General features: G+C 38.9%; 1 long non-coding RNA gene across 1 annotated transcript; it reads left to right on the forward strand.

Annotated features, from left to right (window-relative positions):
- The first annotated feature begins 2,548 nt into the window (after window positions 1-2,548).
- Window positions 2,549-10,991, forward strand: LOC148766433 (uncharacterized). Its single transcript, XR_016035043.1, has 4 exons — window positions 2,549-3,371; window positions 3,449-3,551; window positions 9,980-10,016; window positions 10,246-10,991. It is a non-coding gene; the product is annotated as an uncharacterized LOC148766433 (long non-coding RNA).
- Window positions 10,992-11,940: the final 949 nt, after the last annotated feature.

An 11,940-nucleotide genomic window follows, 5' to 3' on the forward strand; every position in this document is an offset into this window, starting at 1 on the left:
CAGTGGAAAAGGATAGTGGAGTTTGGGAGACAGAATTGGAGAATGGGAATACGGACTCAACGAACCGAACATGACGTGAAGTGAAAATTTTATTGCTCTTCATATCCAAGCAATAGTAAGCACTTTGATTAAGGGAGTAACCGATGAATGAGCAGGGAGACGAGGTTGGTTCAAGTTTGTTCGAGGTGTAGGGTTTTAGCCAAGGAAAGCACAAGCAGCCAAACACCTTCAGTTTATTGTAATTTAGCTTTTGGGAGAACAGTTGTTCATATGGTGTGGAGAGATTTAAAATTGGTGTAGGAAGCCGATTAATTAGATAAACGGCGGTTTGGAAAGCGTGCGACCAATATTTTTGTGGCATTTTGGATTGGTGAAGGAGAGTGAGACCGGTAGTGACAATATGTTTGTGACGCCTTTCAGCAGCTCCGTTGTGTTGAGGAGTGTGTGGTGGTGTTTTAAGGTGTTGAATGCCCTCATTAGCGAGAAAGGTTTTTAGTGCAGTGTATTCACCACCCCCATCGGAATATATGGTGGTAAGAGGTCGTTTAAAGAATTTTTCAACAAGTGTTTTGTATTGTCGAAAGATTGAGAAAACATCAGATTTAAGACGCAATGGGTAAAACCAGACATATTTCGTAAAATGATCCACAAAAATGACGTAATAATAAAAACCATCGAATGATGGAATCGGGGAGGGCCCCCACACATCAGTGTACACAAGATCAAGTGGACCATTACTCTTTAAGGTGGAATCGCCAAACGGAAGACGTTGGCTTTTATTACATAAGCAAGACTCGCAATTGAAGGATGAAGGGACAGACGAAGACATTGATAGGAGACCGGACTGGACTAAAGACTTTATTATATTGGAAGAGGGATGACCAAGACGCCCGTGCCACACAGTCGGCGAGGCTGTAGAGGTAGTGGTGGTAGATAGGGCTTTGGACAGGCTAGTAGTGACATCATCGGACTTTGGCCACTCATAGAGATCATGTCGATTTCGTCCGTGAAGCAAAGGTGTTCTCGTACGTAAATCCTTAACAACAAAATTAGAAGGAAAGAATTCAATAGAAGTTTTATTTGTGCGACAAAATTTAGCAACAGATATTAGATTTTGTTTAATAGATGGCACACATAAGACATTAGATAAGGTAAAGGAAGGTGAAACAAAGGTTGAACCCGTATGAGTGATAGATAAACCTGAACCGTCACCAATGTGGATGTCATCTGGACCCTCATAAGGCTGATGAAGGTTGAGATTTGATAACTCAGAGGTAACATGGTGAGAGGCACCCGAGTCCAAAATCCAAGGAGCATGAGACGATGAGGTCACGGTGTGATTTGCCGAAGGACGATTTAAGCGGAGATGAGGGAATAGCTTGAAGCAACGCTTGGCATCATGTCCTCTTTTGTCACAATATTGACAAAGGGTTTGAGAATTTCGATTTGTGAAAGGCTGTGTAGATTTATATTGGTGAGGGGTAGGGAGGATTCCATGATTAGATGGTACAGAGGGGCGTTTTTGGTGACGAAAATTGGATGAGTGTGTGGTAACGTGTGCTGTGGGTGGTGTAGGATCAAGAAATTGTTTCTCATTGTGCAATAAATAGGATTCGTGGACAATTATTTTATCGAAAAGTTCCTCAAATGGAACCACCGAGTCTCGAGTCCTTAAGGCTGTTATTAATTCTTTGTAGGCAGATCCAAGCCCACGGGTTGTGTAGACCAGCAAATCGGCATCACTCGGGGAATCACCAAGGACGGATAGTTCATCGGCAATCTGCTTGATGGAGAGGAGAAATTCTGTTACAGAGGAGGTGCCACGAGTAATAGATGATAGTTTGTATTTAAGGTGAATAATATGAGATGTTGAACGCTTGGCGTATAGACGGTGCAAGCGAGTCCAAGCCTCCTTACTTGTGGTGGCAGAGGAGACAAGTGGAATAACGGCCTCACTGAGAGAGGCAAGTATGGCATGAAGTATCAGTTGATCTTGACGGCGCCAAATATTATGGTCTGGATTAGGACTTTGTACACCATTTGCAGAGGTAGTAGACGAGGGACATGGATTAGATCCATCCAAATAGCCAAGAAGGTCAAGACCATAAAATAGAGCTGTGAATTGAGCTTTCCAAGAGAAGTAATTGTGGGAGGTGAGTTTTAGAGGCAATTGGGCAGCAACGTTGATAGTAACAAGCGGAGAAGAGGAGGGTGAAATGGTGGGAGTAGAAGAACCAGAAGCCATCGGAGGAAGCTGAGTGAAACGAGAGAAAAAAAAAGGATCAGAAATCTCGTGAGAGAAGGGCTCTGATTACCATGTAAAGTAACGTAATTGAGAGGAATTAATATTTTTATTGATACTTCTGTGATTACATTGTGTAGATATATATATACACAAGTACAGATAATTAAAGATAACTATTGTAGACTAAAAATAAGGAATGATAAGTTTCAAGTTGTTGGGGTTTGAGAGTTTTGAGGAGAGGAGATATGCACGGCTGTTCCAACTGATAGAGAGTCTGAATTTGTGTAATCTCTAATAGTTTCAAGTACTCCTAAATTAAGGATTATTAAAATGTCAGCCGGTTATCATCATTCAGCTGCTATTACAGGTTTGTTCTTACCAAGAACCATTTTATTTTTTAAAGCTGAACTATGAACAGATGTAGACTGGCGCTGAATCATTATCGATGTAATATAAAATGATTTAAAATCAACAATTCGAACCTTCTCTACACTATCCCTGGCACTGTGTAACTGAATATGTATGTATCAGTTGACATTTTTTATCTGAAATAAAAATTGTAATTCTATGTTTCGCCCGACTAAAATGGATGTAATTAATCCCTTACTCTTGATTACAAAACATGCCTAGGCGGAAAATATAGTTCCTATTCCTCGTCATTAAAACATTCAATTGTTGTTACAGGTTTGGCTACTGTATATATTCACATTACGATGACTTATAATTACTTACGCACGACGATTTTTTTTTTTTTCTTTTTTGTTGTTGGTCTCAAATACAGTGAGTATACACTACGACTAATTAAGGAACTTGAGGGAATCAAGGTATTTCATTTGTGGAATAATCTTTTTTGTTTCACTTTCGAGTAACTTTCGATCTGAGCGCACGTTGTGCTCGTTGCATTTAGAATTTAATAGTATTTAATTCAAAATAATTAGGTCCGAAGTGTTTTCGCCGGAATGCTAGCTGCACTCTGTCTGCATTTGTGGTATATTACATGCTTTTACGGTATCTTAATTTCGATACAACAACCGTAACACAATACTTTTTTATTTTTATTTTTTTAATTTTGTTCACAGAAGACGGCTCTGTGTATTTCTTTGGTGAAAAATAATTTGGAAAATGGGTAAGATTCAAATTGATGCACAGTTGTTGGTTAGTTTCTGACCTAGTTGTCTTAATCTTAATCCCTAATTTTTTTAGGGTTTCGGCAAAGCGAAGAGTGCGACAACACCATTTACGGTTAACTCACTGCCGTTTTCCGAAGAAGTTGCATGCGGTGGTTATCACACGTGCGTTATTACAAGTAATCCATTATTTTCACTTCACTTGTCTTTTTTTTTTTTTTTTTGTCTTAAGATGCAAAAGTACGGTTTTGCCTCGGCACCTTACTCTTTACATTTAAACAGAAATTTCTTGAACCCGTTAGCAATGTTTGTATAGCTAGAGGCTTTTTTTAACGTAATAGTCTGTTGTGGTTGTGGCCCAAATGTGTCTTGGGCCTATAGCCCAATTTCCACCACACACACACACTTGTCTATTCGGAAAGGCCCATCCAGACTAATTCCAGCCCATTAGTGGGAATGTGCTAGAAGGCTTAGATCTGAACCGTTGGTTCTGGTGTGATCTCAGCCGTTCACTATAGCTGACCTTTCCTCTCCCTTGTACCCCCTTTCCCGTTTTGTGCCCTAGACAATATCTGCTCTCTCCTTTGGTCCCCCTCTGCTTCTTTCTTCTTTTGCTCCAGCAACCATGGGCCATTCGCCGCCGTCCTTGGCCGTGCTTGTCCCAGTGGTTGTCTCTTCAACGGCTCCTTTTGACTGGAGTCCCTATTTAATGCGGAGAGATGTGTGGCAGAGGGTAAGACCTAGATTGAAACCCTAAATTCAAACACCTTGCCTTCTTCTTCTGTGAGTTGGGTCTGTGGTGAGTGGGTAAGAAGCTGAGTGCATCTTCTTCGTGGTCTTACTGATAATCTGGGTGGTTTAAGGGGTTTGAGTGCAGAGAGAGGATTGGTTCTGAGTATGGTGCAATCCTAGACTGTGTGTGTGTGTGTAACAGTGGATACCTTTGTGGATCTGTGTGTGTGAATTGGTTTGGAAGACTGAGCTGTCTTCAATCTCATACTTCTGTTTTCATACATTCATATTTATTTATCTTGTGATTTTACTAACATCTATTTTGAGTGTTTCATATTGTAAGCTTTCTTCGGGTAGAATTCCTACAGTGGTATCAGAGCTTGGTTGCTCGAAGATCTGCTTGAAGAAGGCTTACAGAACCTAACTGGGTTCTGATAAGGTAAGTCACTCTGAAACCCTAGTTTTTCGTTTCCTGGTTTATTCCTGTGGAGGTTGGGAGCCCTGTGTGGCATTGAGTTGGCCCTGTGTGGCGTGGAGGCCCTGTGTGGCACTACTTGGCCCTGTGTGGCAGATGTGCTCATACTTGATTTATTTTCCAGCTCTATATGTGGTTTATTTTTCCGCAATTATTCCTACTGTTAGTGTAGCTTAGGATTGCTCTCAGCAAACCCTTTCTTGTCCGGACCACCTAGTGTCGCAGGAATCTGGAAAGGGGGGGGCAATCTGATTATCTATTGTGTTACTCTGTATTTCTGTGTGTTTTCTGTGTGATTCTGTGTGATTTCTTGTGATTCTGTGCCTTTCATCTGTGTGAATCATGAATGCATATCCTCTTGCTCCTTTTGATGGGAGAGGTGACTTTTCTATATGGCAACAGAAAATGAAAGGTGTTTTAGTTCAGCAAAAATGTTTTAAAGCTATTACTCTAAACTATGAAGATACCACACCTGCTGCTAAGAAAGCTGAATTTGATGAACTTGCTTACTCTTTGATGATCTTGAATTTGAGTGATTCTGTGATTAGAAAATTAGGAAAGCAAGATGATGCTAAAGCTTTATGGGAAAAACTGCAAGATCTGTACACTGAAACCTCTTTGCCCTCAAAAATGTTTTTACTTGAAAAGTTTTTCAGATTTAAACTGGATTTGAGTAAAGATATAGATGAGAATCTGGATATTTTTACAAAGCTAGTTCAGGACATTAAATTAACTGGAGATAAAAACATTGATGATTATACTCCTATTGTGCTTTTAAATGCAATTCCTGACACTTATAGTGATGTAAAATCTGCTATTAAGTATGGTAGAGATCAGGTTACTCTTGACACTGTCATAAATGGTTTGAAAAGCAAAGAACTGGATTTAAGAACCAATAAGGGTCACAAATCTTTTGGTGATGTTAACTTTGTGAAAGGAAAGCCTAAATTCAAGTTTCAACACAAGGCCTCTTCCAGTAATAACAACCAAAATCAGTCTTTTCAAAAACCTAAAAAGGGCAAAGAGTGGAGTAAGAACAAGATCAAAGGCAGAAAATGTTATAACTGTGGTAAACCTGGTCATTATGCAAATGAATGTACTGAACCTAAAAAGGATAAGAATAATGAACAGGCTAATGTTGTTGTTGACAATCTGGGTGATGTTTTCATGATTGGTGAGTCTGTGCATGACTGTGTGAACTCTGTGATTTCATCTCTATGTGATAATGATTGGATCTTTGATTCTGCATGCACACACCACATGACACCTAATAGACACCTATTTACATCCTATGTGGAACTAAAAAATGGCAATGTGTCTATGGCTGATAGCAGTGGTGTAAATGTGGTTGGTTTAGGAACTATTATCCTTAAGTTTGAATCTGGTTTTGAACTTATGCTTAAAAATGTGAGACATGTTCCTAATCTGAGTAGTAATTTGCTTTATGTGGCTGTTCTTGAGGATAGTGGTCTGCATGGTAGTTGGGGAAATGGTTGCCAAAATATTATGAAAGGTGATCAATTTGTGTTCAAAGCTGTTAGAATGCAAAATTTGTATGTGTGTTCTGCTGAACCCTTGTTGCATGCTAATTCTGTTAAACATGATCATTCTAGTCTTTGGCATAGGAGGTTAGGTCACATTAGTGCTAAAGGGCTTGAGCTTTTGCATAAAAACAATTATCTTGACAATGACTGTGTGTCTGATCTGCCCATATGTGACTCATGCATTTTAGGAAAACAGACTAAGGTCCAATTTCCTGTGTCTCCTTTCCCTAACTCTTCAAAATGCACTGATATCCTTGAATATATACATGCTGATGTGTGGGGCCCTGCCCCTGTTCCTAGTCATGGTGGTAATAGATACTTTCTCTCTGTGGTTGATGATTTTTCCAGAAAAGTGTTTGTTTTCTTGCTGAAAAATAAATCTGATGTGTTTCAAAGATTTAAAGCATGGAAAGTTTTAATTGAAAATCAAACTGGGAAGAAAATTAAAACCTTGAGAACTGACAATGGAACTGAGTTTTGTAATGCTGAATTTGATGATATGTGTGTTGAATCTGGCATAAAGAGGCATAAAACTGTAGCTTACACCCCTCAGCAAAATGGTGTTGCTGAGAGGATGAATAGGACATTACTTGATAGAGTTAGGTCCATGTTAAATTCATCTGGCTTGTCTAAAATGTTCTGGGGTGAAGCTATTTTAACTGCTGCATATGTGATCAATAGATCACCTTCTGTGCCTCTATGTGGTGAATTACCTGAAACTAAGTGGTCTGGTATTCCTGTTAGTTTGTCTAATCTTAGAGTATTTGGTTGCTCTGCTTTTGTGCACCAGAAACATGATAAACTTGATCCCAGGTCTGTTAAATGTGTTTTCTTGGGTTATCCAGAGGGGGTTAAGGGTTATAGGTGCTGGCTTAAGGGGGAACAGGGGTTTAAAACTGTTATAAGTAGAAATGTGATATTCAATGAGAATGAGTTTCCTTGTTTGTCTGTTATTTCTTCTGAGTCTACCTCTGCTGAGGTGGAGACTTCCCCTGTTATACCTGCTCAACATGAAACTATATCTGATTCTGATAGTGAAACTGATAATAATGTGCCTGAAAATGATGTGTTTGATCAAAATGTTGATACTAATGTGCCTGATGTGGAAAATCTTGGTGATTACCAACTTGCTAGGGACAGAAGTAGAAGAAACATCATTAGGCCTCATCATTTAGATGATTATCAGCTTGCATCTTATGTGTTTCATGTCTTTGAGTCTCTGGATGGTAAAGAACCTAAGTCTTATAGGGAAGCCCTTAAATCTAATGAATCTGTGTCTTGGTTAAATGCTATGAATGAAGAAATTGAATCTTTGCATGTTAACCATACTTGGACTCTTGTGCCAAAACCAGCTGAATGTTCATTAGTTGACTGCAAATGGCTGTTTAAAGTTAAACATGAATCTGATTCACTTAGATATAAGGCTAGGCTAGTGGCTAAGGGGTTCACCCAAAGAGAAGGAATTGATTATACTGAGATATTTGCTCCTGTTGTGAAATTTACTACTGTGAGAATTATGCTTGCCTTAATTGCTCAATTTGATTGGGAGTTAAAACAAATGGATGTGAAAACTGCATTTCTCCATGGTGAATTAGATAAGCAAATATACATGAAACAGCCTGAAGGTTTTCTTGATGTGAAACATCCTGATTATGTGTGTTTATTGAAAAAATCTTTGTATGGTCTTAAGCAGTCCCCTAGACAGTGGAATAAAAGATTTGATGCATGCATGAAATCCTTAAATTTTTTGAGAAGTTCATATGACCCATGCTTGTATTTCAAACACTCTGCCAAAATTCCTGTCTTCTTGCTCCTTTATGTGGATGATATGCTTCTGACCAGCCCTTGTATTAAAACAATCAATTATGTCATTAAATGTCTTAGTGATGAATTTGACATGAAATTGCTTGGAAATGCTAAAAGAATACTTGGCATGGACATAATCAGAGATAGAAAAGGCTGTTCATTGTTTCTTAATCAATCTTCTTACACTGAAAAAATTCTTGAGAAATTTTCTATGCAATCTGCAAAACCTGTATCTGTTCCTCTTGCTGCCCATTTTGTGTTAAGTAGGGAACAGTCTCCCAAGACTGAACCTGAAATGTCTGAGATGAAAAATGTGCCTTATGCAAATGCTATAGGGTATGTTATGTACTTAATGGTCAGCACAAGACCAGATATTGCTTACTCTGTGAGTTATTTGAGTAGGTATATGTCTAATCCAGGTTTGCCTCATTGGGAGGCTCTTAAGTGGTTGCTTAGGTATCTGAAAGGTTCTGTTAAACTTGGTTTGCTGTTTTCTAAGTGTAAAACTGAGAGTGAACTCTGTGGGTATGTGGACTCTAATTTTGCAAATTGTAGAGATAGCAGAAAATCATCTACTTCTTATGTGTTTACTTTGAATGGTTCCTGTGTAAGCTGGAAATCTCAGCTTCAAAGCATTGTGGCTCTGTCTACTACTGAGGCAGAATATGTTGCCACAACTGAGGCTTTCAAAGAAGCTATCTGGCTTAAAGGCTTGCTGATTGAAATTGGTTTTTACAGGAACAAAGTGGTAGTGTTTTCTGACAGTCAGTCTGGTATACAATTGTGCAAAAACCCTGTCTTCCATGATAGAACTAAGCATATTGAGATTAAATTTCACTTTATTAGAAGTATTGTGGAAGAAGGGATTATTGACCTTGAAAAAATTCCCTCAGAGTTCAACCCTGCTGATATGGGTACTAAGTGCTTACCAGTTGAGAAATTTCGTTCTTGTTTGAAAAACTTGAACCTAATTTCCCAAGATTAAAATGCTGTGTGCTATTTCTTATTTGTTACAGTCTTTGTGACTGACTATGTGTTGTCTTTGTGACTGATTGTGTTCATGTCTTTTCTTTGTGAACTGCTACATGTTTTGTCTATGTGACATCTCCTTCTGACCTTCTATGTGAAAATCAGAAAGATATACTTGTACTACTTTGTGTTTTACCTGTATATCAAAAACAGCAATGATGACTTCCAATAAACCATAAAATTCACTAATGATACACTTTGGTCCAAGGTGGAGATTTGTTGTGGTTGTGGCCCAAATGTGTCTTGGGCCTATAGCCCAATTTCCACCACACACACACACTTGTCTATTCGGAAAGGCCCATCCAGACTAATTCCAGCCCATTAGTGGGAATGTGCTAGAAGGCTTAGATCTGAACCGTTGGTTCTGGTGTGATCTCAGCCGTTCACTATAGCTGACCTTTCCTCTCCCTTGTACCCCCTTTCCCGTTTTGTGCCCTAGACAATATCTGCTCTCTCCTTTGGTCCCCCTCTGCTTCTTTCTTCTTTTGCTCCAGCAACCATGGGCCATTCGCCGCCGTCCTTGGCCGTGCTTGTCCCAGTGGTTGTCTCTTCAACGGCTCCTTTTGACTGGAGTCCCTATTTAATGCGGAGAGATGTGTGGCAGAGGGTAAGACCTAGATTGAAACCCTAAATTCAAACACCTTGCCTTCTTCTTCTGTGAGTTGGGTCTGTGGTGAGTGGGTAAGAAGCTGAGTGCATCTTCTTCGTGGTCTTACTGATAATCTGGGTGGTTTAAGGGGTTTGAGTGCAGAGAGAGGATTGGTTCTGAGTATGGTGCAATCCTAGACTGTGTGTGTGTGTGTAACAGTGGATACCTTTGTGGATCTGTGTGTGTGAATTGGTTTGGAAGACTGAGCTGTCTTCAATCTCATACTTCTGTTTTCATACATTCATATTTATTTATCTTGTGATTTTACTAACATCTATTTTGAGTGTTTCATATTGTAAGCTTTCTTCGGGTAGAATTCCTACATAGTCGGAATTTATTCGTTTTTTTTTCAATTTTGTATGTAAACAACAGGTATCCTGCGGTTGGAAACATACAGCAGCAATTTCTGGTAATTATTTAATTCTGACCGAATATCTGAACAATATTTTGGTTTAGTTTCCTTATACTCTCTTATGTTAGCATTACAACTTTCTTGTGGGTTTAAATTTTAATCATACAGCTGCTATATTCCAATGTATCTGATATTTTTTTTATTTTTTTTTATATTATTTAATAGCAATGCAATTTTCATGGATAACAGAAAGATATTTATGTATTATCGCCTTAATTCGTTGTAGGTACATGAAAAAATTATGCAAATAAAAGTTACATATATCCTACTAATAAAGAAAACTCCTGGATGGACCGGAGCAGAATACAGTCAAAGGTTAGCAATTAACAGTACTAATTGTTGGAATTATTTCAATAATTACGTGGGCTCACATATGTGACGTAAATGTGTATGGCTATCTTAAAGAAAGTCCAAATTAATTGTGATCTAATAAAGGTTATTGGGTTGGACTTATGGGTATTAAACTATAATTATGGGCCTAATGTGTAGAGACAATTAGGGCTTAGTTGTGATTTATTGATGGGGCTGAATCACAATTATAATATAACTGGACTCTACAGTTATATAAAGGGTCATGGTCCCCAAAGAAACGTATTCATTCCGTCTCTTCTAAAATCCATCGTTAGAGAGATAATTAAGGAACTGCGGATTCTTTGGAAGACCTGTCCCAAATCCAGTGGAGATTCGAAGATTCGATTCCGTTATGTAAGGTACGCTTCCGTGTTTATGTTTCTGTATAATTCTCGTTGATTCAAGCATGTTGGTTCTTGGGAATTCGTATGTATGTACGATAAATTTTTCTAACAAGTGGTATCAGAGCCACCATGTATTCAATCATCGGGGATTTAGGTGTTATATGAGATATGATATTATGGATTTGATTATGTAAATTGTTATCGAAATCTGAATCCATAATTGTGTTATGTAATCCTGATTAAGATGCAAGAATTTTGGCCAGACATTGAATCTGAAATTAGGGCTAATATTGAATCTTAAATGCGTTTTTATTGTGTCTGATACATAATTCAATTATTTGAAATTGTACAATTGTTATTGATTGATTCCGTTTTGGATGTAATGTTTTATGGTTAAGTCAATTCTCAAGAATTAAATTAAGAATTAAGAATGAAGGAATCAAAATCTGAAAATTCAATCGATGGTGAGGGTGGCAGCTGTTTAGGTCTTCCCGGCTGAGCCACCCCTAAGAATCCACCACGGTTAATCCTTAACCAGCCCTCCATGTCCATCATCCACCTCTGACCACCACCAGTCAACCCCAAATTCAGTCAACATGCCGTCGCGATTCAGCTAATGAGTTGACGGCTTTTCGGTTTCTCGGCCGCCACTCCTCGGCGACGACAAGGGTAAATCCGGCGACCATCATCCTCGCAACTCCGGCGGCGGATAGAAGGATTCGTGCCATGTCTTTCGCAATTTCAGGCGGTGCGATTCGCCGAAGGAAGGATATTGGATCGCCGGCGGTGGACTCCGCCGCATAGACATGAGCCGGAATTTGGTATTTTCCGGCGACGGTGGTGGACTGGGTGTTGATTGGCTGTAAAGTTTAAAGGAGATTCAGGTGGTGACGGCGGGTATGGAAGAAGAAGGCAATTGGCTTGAATGGAGTTTTTTGGGAAATTGCAATTGGGTCGCAGATTTAGGGTTTCTGTAATTTCAAATTTGGTCCCCTAATTTAAGTTTGAGATATTTAGAAATATTTCAATTTGGCCCATATTTTGGTTATTCCTGATTTTCAACCAGGGTCAATTTGAAATAATGAAAAATCTGTATTACAACCCTCAAGCTTTCGCAAATTGCATTTCAGTCCCCGTTTTTTAAAGCTCTCTCTCAAAACTGTGATATACATTCAGAAAATACATTTTTTAACCCCCAAAATTAAGCATTTAAGAATCTCGGGTCC

This window comes from Erythranthe guttata, chromosome 12 (assembly GCF_056151865.1).
Source record: "Erythranthe guttata isolate IM_541 chromosome 12, IM_541, whole genome shotgun sequence".
NCBI classification, from domain to species: Eukaryota; Viridiplantae; Streptophyta; class Magnoliopsida; order Lamiales; family Phrymaceae; genus Erythranthe; species Erythranthe guttata.